This window comes from Melanerpes formicivorus, unplaced genomic scaffold (assembly GCF_026170545.1).
Source record: "Melanerpes formicivorus ecotype bairdi unplaced genomic scaffold, bMelFor1.0.p_v2 SCAF_54, whole genome shotgun sequence".
In the NCBI taxonomy this organism is placed as follows: Eukaryota; Metazoa; Chordata; class Aves; order Piciformes; family Picidae; genus Melanerpes; species Melanerpes formicivorus.
In genome coordinates this window covers 1,319,731-1,334,263 of record NW_027142406.1, presented here as the reverse complement: position 1 = coordinate 1,334,263, position 14,533 = coordinate 1,319,731, and positions in this window count along the sequence as shown.

Here is a 14,533-nt window from a genome sequence, read left to right as displayed (position 1 = left end):
GTGCCTCATCCAGTCTCTTCCTAAACACCTCCAGGGATGGTGACTCCACCACCTCCCTGGACAGCACATTCCAATGGCCAATCCCTCTTTCTATGAAGGATTTCTTCCTCACATCCAGCCTAAACCTCCCCTGGCGCAGCTTGAGACTGCATCCTCTTGTTCTGTAACTGGTTCCCTGGGAGAAGAGACCAAGCCCCACCTGGCTAAAACGTCCCTTCAGGTAATTGCAGACAACAATAAGGTCTCCTCTGAGCCTCTTCTCCAGGCTAAGCAACCCCAGCTCCCTCAGCCTCTCCTCACAGGGCTGTGCTCCAAGCCCCTCCCCAGCTTTGTTGCCCTTCTCTGGACACCTTTCAGCATCTCAACATCTTTCCTAAACTGAGGGGCCCAGAACTGGACACAGGACTCAAGGTATGTCCTAACCAGTGCTGAGTACAGGGGCACAATGACTTCCCTGCTTCTCTGCTTAGTTTGGAGCCCTTAGCTACACAATTAAGTGAGATCATGACCAGGCTGTTCTAAATTGTACTTGAGATGTGTCTGTGTACACAGCAGTCAAGGAGCAAAGAGAAGGTGAGGCAGAGCTGCACCACCTTGCCAAGCCTTCTGTTCTGCTTTCAGTCTTGAGCTGCAATTTACATGATCAAGACCTCTGTCATCAAGGGCTGTTTCCTGCATGCCCAAGGGTTGAGATGACTTGTAAATCTTTGATAGGACATTTTCTCAGCTCAGATTTTTTGCCTGCCCAGAAATGTGCCTTTTGTGACTCCGGTCTGCCCAGATGTGTTTAAGTAGTGAGTGAACCTGGAGATTATGCATGTGGTTCAGTGCTGACCCTTCAGTGCTGTGTCAAAGGTTGATCTTTGAGGTCTCTTCCAACCAGATATTTATCTGTGATTCTGTGGATTGATAGGATAGGATAGGATAGGATAAGATAGGATAGGATAGGATAGGATAGAAATAACCAGGTTGAAAACACCTTTGAGATCATCGAGTCCAACCTATCATCCAATGCCATCTAATCAACTAAACCATGGCACCAAGCCCCCCACCCAGGCTCTACCTAAACACCCCCAGTGATGGCGACTCCACCAACTCCCTGGGCAGCACATTCCAATGGCCAATCTCTCTTTCTGGGAAGAACTTCTTACTAACATCCAGCCTAAAACTCCCCTGGTGCTGCTTGAGACTGTGTCCTCTTGTTCTGGTGCTGGTTGCCTGGGAGAAGAGACCTACTCCTACCTGTCTACAGCCTCCCTTCAGGTAGTTGTAGAGAGCAAGAAGGTCTCCCCTGAGTCTCCTCTTCTCCAGGCTAAGCAACCCCAGCTCCCTCAGCCACTGTATGGATCTTACGTAAGAGGTTGCTGTGAATTCATCATGGCAGTTGTCCCCTCTTTAAAACACAGAATGTTGTTGCTGTGGAGCTGTGTTCCAGGGAGGAGAGTGCATCATTGATAGGCCAGCTCCATTATTTGTAAATTACATTGGGACACTTAAAAGAGAGCACTAATATGTCCCGGGCAGGCTGCCAAGGAAGAAAGTAAGGCTCTCCTTTTTTGCTAAGCAAAAATATTTCCATAGAGAATGGGAGAAAAGGAAAATAAGTGCTGAAAAAGACAGAGAGTCTGAACTGTTGAGTGGCAAATATCTTGTTGAGATTGCAAAGGAGAGGCGTTGTTCAATTATGATCAGCTAAAAGACTCTTTCCTGCCATGGTAAAGGTTAAGGAATTGCCATTAGATCATCTGAAACATAAATTCAAAAGGAAAATGAGCCTCTATTAATTGAGGCCAACCCCACTGCATTGATTAGGAATGAACAATGCTCACAGAGCACAGCTGATGAAGTCTTGCTCTGGGTTAGCCTTATGCAGCCCTTGCTGTCAGCACTTCACAGTATCACAGTATCACAGTATAACTTAGGTTGGAAAGGACCTCGAGGATCATCGAGTCCAACCTATCAACGCAGACCCCATGACTAGACCATGGCACCAAGTGCCACGTCCAATCTCCTCTTGAACGCCTCCAGGGTCGATGACTCAACCACCTCCCTGGGCAACCCGTTCCAATGACCAATGACTCGCTCGGTGAAGAACTTCCTCCTCACCTCGAGTCTAAACCTCCCCTGGCGCAGCTTGAGACTGTGTCCTCTTGTTCTGGTGCTGCTTGCCTGGGAGAAGAGACCAACCCCTTCCTGGCTACAACCTCCCTTCAGGTAGTTGTAGAGAGCAATGAGGTCACCCCTGAGCCTCCTCTTCTCCAAGCTAAACAATCCCAGCTCCCTCAGCCTCTCCTCATAGGGCTTGTGTTCAAGGCCTCTCCCCAGCCTTGTTGCCCTTCTCTGGACACCTTCAAGTCTCTCAATGTCCTTCTTAAACTGAGGGGCCCAGAACTGGACACAGGACTCAAGGTGCGGCCTAATCAAAGCAGAGTACAGGGGCACAATGACTTCCCTTGTCCTGCTGGCCACACTATTCCTAATGCAGGCCAGGATGCCATTGGCCCTCTTGGCCACTTGGGCACCCTGCTGGCTCATATTCAGGTGGCTGTCGATCAGCACCCCCAGGTCCCTCTCTGTTTGGGAGCTCTCAGCCACTCCGACCCCAGCCTGTAGCTCTGCATGGGGTTGCCGTAGCCAAAGTGCAGCACTCGGCACTTGGACTTGTTGAATGCCATCCCATTGGACTCTGCCCATCTGTCCAGTCGGTCGAGGTCCCTCTGCAGAGCCTTTCTACCCTCTAACTGACTAACATCTGCCCCTAACTTGGTGGCTAGAGATCTCATAAGTGGGGGCAGAATTCAGCTCAGAAGGTATTAAATCCAAATTGAACACATGAGGGGGAGCCTAAACTGAAAGCATGATCCACCACACAAGCTGAGCCAAGGTTTTAACATTAATGTCATGAAAAAAAACCAACGCTGTTCATTGTTTCATCAGGTCCCAGAGATTACAATTTCAAGATACATTTTGCACTCTGATGTGACCAGTACAGTTAGCAGCAATTTATAGATAAAAAGGAAGGCCTGAAAATGGAAGTATGCAGTAAAATAGAAGAGAAGAAGGGGCTCAGGGGAGACCTTCTTGCTCTCTACAACTACCTGAAGGGAGGTTGTATCCAGGACGGGGTTAGTCTCTTCTCCCAGGCAACCAGCACCAGAACAAGAGGACACAGGCTCAAGCTGCACCAGGGGAAGTTTAGGCTCGAGGTGAGGAGAAAGTTGTTCACAGAAAGAGTTGCTAGCTGTTGGGATGGGATGCCCAGGGAAGTGGTGGAGTCCCCATCCCTGGAGGTGTTCAAGAGGGGATTGGATGTGGCACTTGGTGCCATGGCTTAGTAGTCATGAGGTGTTGGGTGACAGGTTGGACTTGATCATTGAGGTCTTTTCCAACCTTATTCTATCCTTCTATGAATACTGCCTGGCACTGTAAATAACTTCTGTGGATTCCCATTTATATTCTCAGGGTCTGAGAAAGGAATCTGAATGCAAATCTGGGTTTGTTTTGCACATAGTACTATATATTATATTATAATATATATAATATCTAATAATCCTATATATGTATACAATATATATTATATGTATTATACATTATATAATTGACATAATACATTACACATTCTACATAACTGGCACAATGGTCTTGAAGGTCTCTTCCAACCTGGTCTATTCTATTCTATTCTATTCTATTCTATTCTATTCTATTCTACCCTATTCTATTCTATTCTACCCTATTCTATATATATAATATATAATGTATATATTATATGATACATTGTACTATAGTGTATAATAAGCATCTCAACTTACTGCTTGGAGATGTTTGTGGTGTGCTGCCCTCGTGGATAGCGGAGCCAAAAACCTGGCTCTGAAGCTGGCTGGGCAATGTGAGAATTTTCAGTCCCACGTTTGTACAGTGGATAGTTACACCAAACCTGTGAAAGAGAGAACACCTGCTTCTCAGGCTCAGAGATTAGATATCTAGTTTCTGAAATACTGACTGCAATATTCAGCATCTTCATCTATGGCATGGGAGTCCTGGTAGATAACAAATTCTCCATTGAAGTGCAATTTGCCCTGGTGGTCAAGAAGACCAATGGGATCCTGGAGTGTATTAAGAAGAGTGTGTCCAGCAGGTTCAGGGAGGTTCTCCTCCCTCTCTACTCTGCCCTGCTGAGACCTCATCTTGAGTACTGCCTTCAGTTTTGGGCTCCCCAGTTCAAGACAGACAGGGATCTGCTGGAGAGGGTCCAGCAGAGGTCTATGAGGATGTTTAGGGGACTGGAGCACTGCCTGATGAGGAGCGGATGAGAGACCTGGGGCTGTTTAGTCTGGAGAAGAGAAGACTTGGAGGGGATTTATTAAATGCTTATAAATATGTGAGGGCTGGGGGTCAGGAGGGAGGGGACAGAAGGGAGGGGACAGGCTGTGTTCACTTGCTCCCTGTGATAGGACAAGGAGCAATGGATGTAAGCTGCAGCACAGGAGGTTCCACCTCAACACAAGGGGAGACTACATTATTGTAAGGGTCACAGAGCACTGGAATAGGCTGTCTGGAGAGGTTGTGGAGTCTGCTTCTCTGGAGACTTTCAAGGCCCATCTGGACGTGTTCCTGTGTGACCTGAGCTAGACTGCATGGTCCTGCTCTAGCAGGGGGGGTTGGACTCAATGATCTCTTTGGATCCTTTCCAACCCCCGACATCCTGTGTGCCTGTGACTGGCAGCTTTTATCAAATGGTTACAAATACCTTGGGCCAGGTTCACATGTGACCCCAAAGCACTGCTCCTGGGGAATTTAATTGTTAAGTCTTTGGTACTGCACAAATGATCCAAATGTGATTCCCATTAAGTTCTGCAGGCAGAAATTTGCTCATTTCTGTGCCGCTGACAGAGTGTGCACCATAAGCCCAGTGTCTGAGCCAAATCACAGGTCAGACCATGATCCCTGAACTTATGTCCTGTGGGAAAAAATTAAAAAACAACTTCCAGGAAGGAAATGTTTTCCATTCTGCAGAGGGTAAGAGTTCAGTCACTACAGTTGTTGTGTCTATGCCATGGTGTCACAAGGCTCTTGAGCAGGTAGAATCTAGCTGACTGGAGAGTTGAAGTGACTGGCCTATGAGCAGCCCTGAAGAAAAGGACTTACAGAATTAACCAGGTTGGAAAAGAACATTGAGATCACCAAGTCCAACCTATCACCCACCACCATCTCATCAACTAAACCATTGCACCAAGCACCCCATCCAGTCTCTTCCTAAACACCTCCAGTGATGGTGACTCCACCACCTCCCTGGGCAGCACATTCCAATGGCAAATCTCTCTTTCTGACAAGACTATCTTCCTCACCTCCAGCCTAAACCTCCCCTGGCACAGCTTGATACGGTGTCCTCTTGTTCTGGTGCTGGTTGCCTGGGAGAAGAGACCAACCCCCACCTGGCTACAACCTCCCTTCAGTAGTTAGGATATCTGTAGTCTCTTCCCAAATCTGCTAGAAACTTTATATCTGGACTACCTGTATGAATTTGTGCACTAATGTAGCCCCCAAATGCTTATGGTTTAGTTTTAAGGATTTAGTAAACCATTGCACTGTAGTGATTGTGAGGTACGGTGGTCAGAAGTGTCACCAAAAATTCCTGCTTAACAAATCAGATATAAACTCTCACATTGCCTTTGTAAGCATTATACCAACAGACGTTGGGGCATTTGCTTTGGGGTTTGTTTTGGGGTTTTGCTTGGCTTTGTTTTTTCAGCAGGATCACAGGCTCACAGGATGTTAGGGGTTGAAAGGACATGGGGGTGCTGGTGGATGAGAAGCTCAACATTGAGCCAGCAGTGTGCACTTGCAGCCCAGAAAGCCAATCCCATCCTGGGCTGCATCAAGAGAAGCAGAGCCAGCAGGGTGAGGGAGGTGATTCTCCCCCTCTGCTCCACTCTGGTGAGACCCCACTTGGAGTACTGTGTCCAGTTCTGGAGCCCCTAGTACAAGAAAGATCTGGATGTGCTGGAACATGTCCAGAGAAGGGCCATGAGGATGGTCAGAGGGCTCCACTCTGGTGAGACCCCACCTGGAGTACTGCACCCAGTTCCAGAGCTACTGTTAGAAAAAAAGTTTGGAGGAGAGTCCAGAGAAGAGCCACAAGGATGATCAGAGGGCTGGAGCTCCTCTCATATGAGGACAGGCTGAGGGAGTTGAGGCTGTTCAGTCTGGAGAAGAGAAGGTTCCAAGAAGGCCTTATTGTCTCCTTCCATTATCTGAAGAGGGTTACAAGAAGGCTGAGGAGGGACTCTTCAGGGTATCAGGGAGTGATAGGACTAGGGGCAATGGAAGATAAATAGAAATGGGTCGATTCGGATTGGATATTAGCAAGAAGTTCTTCCCCATGAGGGTGGTGAGAGACTGGCACAGGTTGCCCAGGGAGGTGGTGGAAGTCTCATCCCTGAAGGTTTTGAAGGCCAGGCTGGATGTGGCTGTGAGCAACCTGATCTAGTGTGAGGTGTCCCTGCCCATGGCAGGGTGGTTGTAACTGGATGATCCTTGAGGTCCCTTCCAACCCTAACAATTCTATGATTCTATGAAATAGTAGTAATTCTTTTATTTTGTTTTTCTGTGCTAAAAATAGTAATAATCTCCCTGTCTTGATTAGAAATCACAAACAAAGCTGGGAACACATGTGTACTGTGTCCAGTTCTGGAGCTTCTATGAGAAGAAAGACCTGGAGGTGCTGGAAGGTGTCCAGAGAAGGGCCATGAGGATGAGCAGAGGGCTGGAGCACCTCTCCTGTGAGGACAGACTGAAGGAGTTGGAGCTGTTCAGTCTGGAGAACAGAAGTGTCCCTGCCCATGGCAGGGAGGTTGGAAGTAGATGATCCTCGAGGTCCCTTCCAGCCCTGACAGTTCTGTGATTGTGTCCTGTAAACAAAGCAGGATGGATGGTTACAATAATTACTAGATTGAGGGAATCAAGGCACTCAGTTCCTTGAAAATTAGACCCCTCAGGCATGGTGATCCTCCTGGTCTCAGGAGGTAAGTCAGAAGCACACGTCCCCTAGGTCACGAATCTTGTCTGTCTTGGATTCCTGAGCCTTGGCGTCAGGCATGGTTCTTGTCCAAGGCAGGGGTAAAGGTGAAAAAAAGCCCTTCTCCCACCATCATCAGATAACAGGAATTATGTACAAGGCAGTTCTCATGGGAACAGTTTGGGCTCAGAATCCCATGGGGGTTTTGTTGTTTTTTTCTTCTACAGAAATGGAAGGTAGGGGTTCCTGAGAACAGCCTGCTGCCTGTCCTTTTCTCTGAGGGATATGAGGGCATTGGAGGGTAAAAGTTATAGAGGAAAACTCTCCTTTAGCAAAGTCACTCAGATATCCATTTCCCCTTCAGGTTTCCACTTGCCACATTGGTGCATCAGTACAAGAATATATAGGAAAGTCTTTTGACATAGAGCCTGAGGAAGAGAGCATTTATATGTGAGTGGAAAAGAACACCACAGGATCATGAGAGACCCCACTTGGAGTACTGTGTCCAGTTCTGGAGTCCCTGTTACAGGAAGGATCTGGCCATGTTAGAACGTGTCCAGAGAAGGGCCACAAGGATGATCAGAGGGCTGGAACTCCTCTCCTATGAAGAGAGACTGAGAGAGGATTCCAGGTGTGGTCTCAGCAGGGGAGAGTAGAGGGTGAGAAAACCTCCCTAGACCTGCTGGCCACACTTTTCTTCACATTTAATTCCTCTATCAGGGAGATTTTTTGTACTTAAAACATTTAGTAGGTCTCTGTGGGAGATTATTGTATGTCAGGATTTAGACTAGACTTGACTTAACCAGACCAGACCAGACCAGACCAGACCAGTTTGGAAAGGACCTTTGAGGTCATTGAGTCCAACCTATCACCCAGCACCATCTAATCAACTAAACCATGGCACCAAGCACCACATCCAGTCTCTTCCTAAACACCTCCAGGGATGGTGACTCCACCACCTCCCTGGGCAGCACATCCCAACGGCCAATCTCTCTTTCTATGAAGAACTTCTTCCTAATATCCAGCCTGAACCGCTCCTGGCACAGCTTGAGACTGTGTCCTCTTGTTCTGGTGCTGGTTGCCTGGGAGAAGAGACCAACCCTCTCCTGCCTACAACGTCCCTTCAGGTAGTGGTAGACAGCAATAAGAACCACTTCCATATGACTGGCTGCATTTAAGTGGATTTAATTCACTCACCCTGCCTTGCATAGGTCTTGATCCAAAAGAGTCCTTAAGCATATATCCAGTTTTAAAGGGAAGAATAGCTGCCTTGAAGTTGGTAAGATTAAACTCATGCTTAAAGCTAAACTCATGATCAAATGGTTTTTTTTATGGACCAGGATAATAACAAAGTGCCTCAGAGGTTTGATTACTGGCAATAACAGCAGTTCACAAACCCAAAACCCAAGAGTGGAACAAGAACATGAGCAAACCTCCTAGTTCCCATCCCATAATACTCCTAAGGGAAAAAAAAAAAAAGAAAACACAACAGGTAATCTGTAAACATTTAAGACCTGCTCCAAGGTCCACGGATAGGTTGCAAAGTGGCCCAAATATTGCCCATGAATCCTGAATGCTGTGGTTAGCAATGGAACTATGGCCAATAAAAACCCATGGGTCTATAGGATAAAGAAAACCCAGCACACTAAATAGAGTTGATCATTTGGGTTTTGTTTATTATTGCCATTTATTTTTATTATTCGTTGTTTTAATCAAAGCACAATATCAGGAGATAAAGCAGTACCCAGAGGGCAGTAAAGAATTTGGCAGTACTTCACAAGCTCTTACTTCATAAAGTCTTTCAAGCAGCCATGGATATAGAATCATAGAATCAATAAGGTGGTTTGCATAGAATCCATAAGTGGTTTGCATCACAGTATCACCAAGGTTGCAAGAGACCTCAAAGATCATCAAAAACACCTGATGTCAGCCTCTTGTCTGGATGGCAGCAAATGCTATGCAAAGAATCAGTGTAGGCTTCCTGTTGCTTTCAGTTTTTGCTCAGGTGCAGCTCTTGGCTGGAAGAAGAAGGATGGACCTAGAGTTTAGGAGCAGAAAGGCATTGACTGCACCCTCAGCACCAAACTGTGTGGTGTGGGTGACAAACTGGAGGGAAGGGATCCATCCAGAGGAGCTTTTGCAGGCTGGAGAGGTGAGCCCATGACAACCTCATGAGGTTCAGCAAGACCAAATGCAAGGTCCTGCATCTCGGTCTGGGCAATCCCAAGCATCAATATAGGCTGGGCAGGGACTGAGCAGCCCTGAAGAAAAGGACCTGGGGGTGCTGGTGGATGAGAAGCTCAACATTGAGCCAGCAGTGAGCACTTGCAGCCCAGAAAGCCAATCCCATCCTGGGCTGCATCAAGAGAAGCAGAGCCAGCAGGGCAAGGGAGGTGATTCTCCCCCTCTGCTCCACTCTGGTGAGACCCCACCTGGAGTACTGGATCTAGTTCTGGAGCCCCTAGTACAGGAAAGATCTGGAGGTGCTGGAAGGTGTCCAGAGAAGGGTCATGAGGATGATCAGAGGGCTGGAATTCCTCTCCTATGAGGACAGACTGAGGGAGTTGGGGCTGTTCAGTCTGGAGAAGAGAAGGATCTGAAGAGACCTAATTGTTGCCTTCCATTATCTGAAGGGGGCTACAAGAAGGCTGGGGAGGGATTCCTTAGGGTGTCAGGGAGTGATAGGACTGGGAGGAGTGGAAAAAAAAAACAAAACTAGAAATGGGTAGATTCAGCTTGGATGTTAGGAAGAAATTCTTCCCCATGAGGGTGGTGAGACACTGGCACAGGTTGCCCAGGGAGGTGGTGGAAGCCTCATGCGTGGAGGTTTTGAAGGCCAGGCTGGATGTGGCTGTGAGCAGCCTGCTGTAGTGTGAGGTGTCCCTGCCCATGGCAGGGGGGTTGGAACTGGCTGATCCTTGAGGTGCCTTCCAACCCTAACAATGCTATGACTCTAAATACTCTGTATTGGAGCACTTTAGAGACCTTCTCTTCATCCAGTGCAAAATACTCCAGCATAGGCATTACCTCATTGGCAGCAGGTGAAAGAAAGAGGTAAAGAGACTTCAAACACTGAGAACAGATTTTAGTTAGGACCATCACAAGAGATCCTGGGAGATTCATGATTTTTATCAGCAGAGCAGACTAGATCCTGTGAAAAATGGATGAAGGTTCACCCTCTCCTGAAGTTTCACCCTCTCCTGCCTCTTGGCATCTGATTAGTACTCCAGATGTTTAAACTTCATGTGGGGTAATGCAAGTATTTGAGCTATTTCCTTTCTGCATCCTCCTGTGTGGCTCCTTCCTGCACTGCTGACTTAAAGACTGTGCGGTGTCATGTCAGGATAGGTAATCATCCTTCACTGTGGGGATCCAGAGGTGGTAAAAGGAGAGGACTAATAGCTGTCACTGAAGCTGACAAACTGCTGTTAAGACAGCAATAGCAGTTGCTTTCACATCTCACTTCCCTCTGCTGTTAATGTCTGGATCTGGATAAAAGTGTCTGTGTTTGCTGGCAGCCTTGGAGGAGCTGGTCAGCTGTCAAAACTAACACAGGTTATATGACATGTGCTTAAAGAAACCTTTACCATCCTGGACACAAGAAACAACTGATTCTCTCAAAAAAAGGTCTAACAATTCGAAATGAAAGCTGAGCTAACCCTGAGATAACCCTGGGCACCGCTCAGGGTTAACTAAAGTACAGTTCTCCACATTAGTCTCTCACCCATGTGTGAAGAGCTCTAAGGAAAGGTGACCAAAACCAAGCTGTGGTCTTCTCCAGCCTAAATGATTCTATGAAACATTTAGCCAGCTGGAAACAGCTTGTTTGTTGCAGCCTAAGCATCCATCTGTTAGAACGGAACGGAACGGAACGGAACGGAACGGAACGGAACGGAACAGGACAGGACAGGACAGGACAGGACAGGACAGGACAGGACAGAACAGAACAGAACAGAATAGAATAGAATAGAATAGAATAGAATAGAATAGAATAGAATAGAATAGAATAGAATAGAATAGAATAGAATAGAATAGAATAGAATAGAATTAACCAGTTTGGAAGAGTCCTTCAAGATCATCGAGTCCAACCTATCACCCAACACCATCTAATCAACTAAACCATGGCACCAAGTGCCTCATCCAGTCTCTTCCTAAACACCTCCAGTGATGGTGACTCCACCACCTCCCTGGGCAGCACATCCCAATGGCCAATCTCTCTTTCTGACAAGACTATCTTCCTCACCTCCAGCCTAAACCTCCCCCAGCACAGCTTGAGACTGTGTCCTCTTGTTCTGGTGCTGGTTGCCTGGGAGAAGAGACCAACCCCCACCTGGCTACAAGCTCCCTTCAGGTAGTTGTATATGGATTCCATCAAAGAATTAAAAATTAAGATAAACTCCTTTGCTGTCACCATCACAGCCTCAGATGCAGACCACTTTGCTGGGCTGCTTTCCTGATATGCACTGGCAAACTAAAAGCAGTATTTGAAGAGAAAGACATCTGGGCTACTTGAGAGATTTTTGGCACTGCCAGACTCAGCTGCTCAGAAAAGAGGAATTTAGCCCATCAAGAAAGGAATTTTCCCTTAAAATAATGAAAGGTGTGATGTTTATTGCGGTTAAAGACACAGTTGTATACTTATTAATTCATTTCTCTCCTTGATGCTAGACAGTCTGTAAGATGGCTGAGGGGTTTGATTTAGGTTTTTGCAGACTTATTCTATGCTGTGCAATTCCAGAAGCCTGGAATTCCAGTCCCATGGACCGAAAGTCTGGTCCCTAGTAAGTTTACATACTCATTCCAGGTAGGTGAAGGGAAGTGGCATGGACTGAATCACAGAATAGAATCATAGAATCCACAAGGTAGGAAGAGACCTCAAGATCATCAAGTCCAACCTGTCACCCAACACCTCATGACTACTAAACCATGGCACCAAGTGCCACGTCTAACCCCCTCTTGAACACCTCCAGGGATGGTGACTCCACCACCTCCCTGGGCAGCACATTCCAATGGCTAACAACTCTCTCTGGGAAGAACTTTCTCCTCATCTCGAGGCCAAACCTCCCCTGGCACAGCTTGAGACTGCGTCCTCTGAGAAACACAAGACCTGTATTTTGACTTATGATGCTCTCTAAAGAGGAAGCCTAAGGTGTTTTCAGCAAAAGTGTGAGCTCTGAAAATGAAGTTAAAGCTTTCAACACCAGCTGAAAATGAAAGGGGTCGTGGCACAGCGTCTATTGGAGGTGGAAGTCCCAGGGCAAATAGCTTCAAAGAATGTAAAAAAAGAGAGGGAGGGCAGGAGAGAACAAGGCAAGAAGAGACAACTTCTTCAGACATTTGGCAATGGGGAGAAAATGCCAGTCCTCAGATAAAAATGTAGTTTACAATAGAGATGACAAATTGGGTGCAAGAGAATCCAGGCTGGGCAGGGTACAGGATAAACTAGCAAGAAGATTGACTAAGGTTAAGGAATAGCCGAGGCCAAGAAGCTGAAGGCCACCCACAGAGATCAAATGGGAAAGCACTAATGGGAAAGACATTTTGTAAGTTAAAAATATAGCTGGTTCCTTAATCTGGGGACACAGAGCTGTAAAATAACAGCTGGACAGCAAGGCAGAACAAAGTTTGCCTCGGTGGCTTGAGCGAAAGGTGGTTGAATGGAAAGGCATCATCTGCTTTATCAGAAATAGGTCCTGCCAGGCCCTCAGCCAGGCTGGCTTTGGGGTGGAGAAAGGCAGGGTCACATTCCTCTGGGATGGCAGCATGGCTCTGTCACACAGGCCAACGCAGCAGCCTTCAAAGTAACGATGAAATCGTAGACGTTTTAAAAGGATTTCCCACTATTATTGATGTTGTTCCCATAACACAAGCCAAGGAGTAGGAAGGCAGCACATCAAAACATTTGCATGCACTTGAAAACAGGCATCTCTCTTCTGTACCAGATCATGCTTTCTACTGACTATAAAGGCAATGTTTGAACTGTGATTCCATGGGGGAGAAAAAAGCCTAAATCCTCCTGCAGCACCTGTGCTGAAGGCAGGGTGCTGAAGCAAGCAGCCTCTAGCGCTGATGGTGTTTGAAGTAAGTAACAAAACCCAGAGGCAGGCTGAACACTTTGATTCTGCCCCAGCCTGACCATCACAGGATGTTAGGGTTTGGAAGGGACCTCCGAAGGTCATCGAGTCAGAATTAACCAGGTTGGAAAAGACCTTTGAGATCATCGAGTCCAACCTATCACCCAACACCATCTAATCAACTAAACTATGGCACCAAGCACCCCATCCAGGCTCTTCTTAAACACTTCCAGTGATGGTGACTCCACCACCTCCTTGGTGCTGACTCCAGCACCTCCCCAGGCAGCACATTCCAATGGACAATCTCTATTTCTGTGAAGAACTTTCTCCTCACCTCCAGCCTAAACCTCCCCTGGCACAGCTTGAGACTGTGTCCTCTTGATCTGTTGGTAGTTGCCTGGGACAAGAGACCAACCCCCACCTGGCTACAACCTCCCTTCAGGGAGTTGTAGAGAGTAATAAGGTGTCCTCTGAGTCTCCTCTTCTCCGGGCTGAACAACCCCAGCTCCCTCAGCCTCTCCTCACAGGGCTGTGCTCCAAACTCCTCCCCAGTTTTGTTGCCCTTCTCTGGACACATTCAAGTATCTCAATTTCTTGCTAACATCCAAGAACCCTCCCAGAGCAGGACCATAGAATCTAGTACAGGTCACACAGGGACACATCCAGATTGGGTCTGGAAAGTGTCCAGAGAAGGAGACTCCACAACCATCTCCACTGCTACAAGGACAACACCTGGCCCTACAGTTTAGAACTGCTGTGCCGGTGGTGGCTGACCTAGTGCAGAGCATGCCCATGAAATCCTCTCATATTCAGACTGATTGCACAACACTCATGGCTACTTCACTTCAGGAACACAGGTGATGCAATGCAGGTAAGATGTTACAGCTGTTGCAAGAAGCTAATTAATTATTCATCTGAAAGTGGCACTTCTGCTGAAGAGTGAGCTTTAGTATCACTCAAAGTGCCCCTGAAGGACCACACACCACATAATGCAGGGTGCTGTATATCTCAGGGGCTGAAACACTCTTTGCACAGTAATCATGTTTTGGAATGGCACAAGACACAGGCACTGACACACTCTGCCTCTACATGCATTTCTCTCACTATGACAGCTCCTACATTTTTATTTCAAGCTGAGGTGCAGGATGAATGCAAAACAGTGACAGCTTCTACAGGTTTTTATCTTACAGTCATAGAATCATAGAATCAAGAAGGTTGGAAAACACCTTAGAGATCATCAAGTCCAACCTATTACCTAATACCTAACACCTCAGGACAACTAAAACAATGGCTTCAAGTGCCACATCCAATCCTCACCTCGAGCCTAAACCTCCCCTGGTGCAGCTTGAGACTGTGTCCTCTTGTTCTGGTGCTGGTTGCCTGGGAGAAGAGACCAACCCCCTCCTCGCTGCAACCTCCCTTCAGGGAGTTGGAGAGAGCAAGA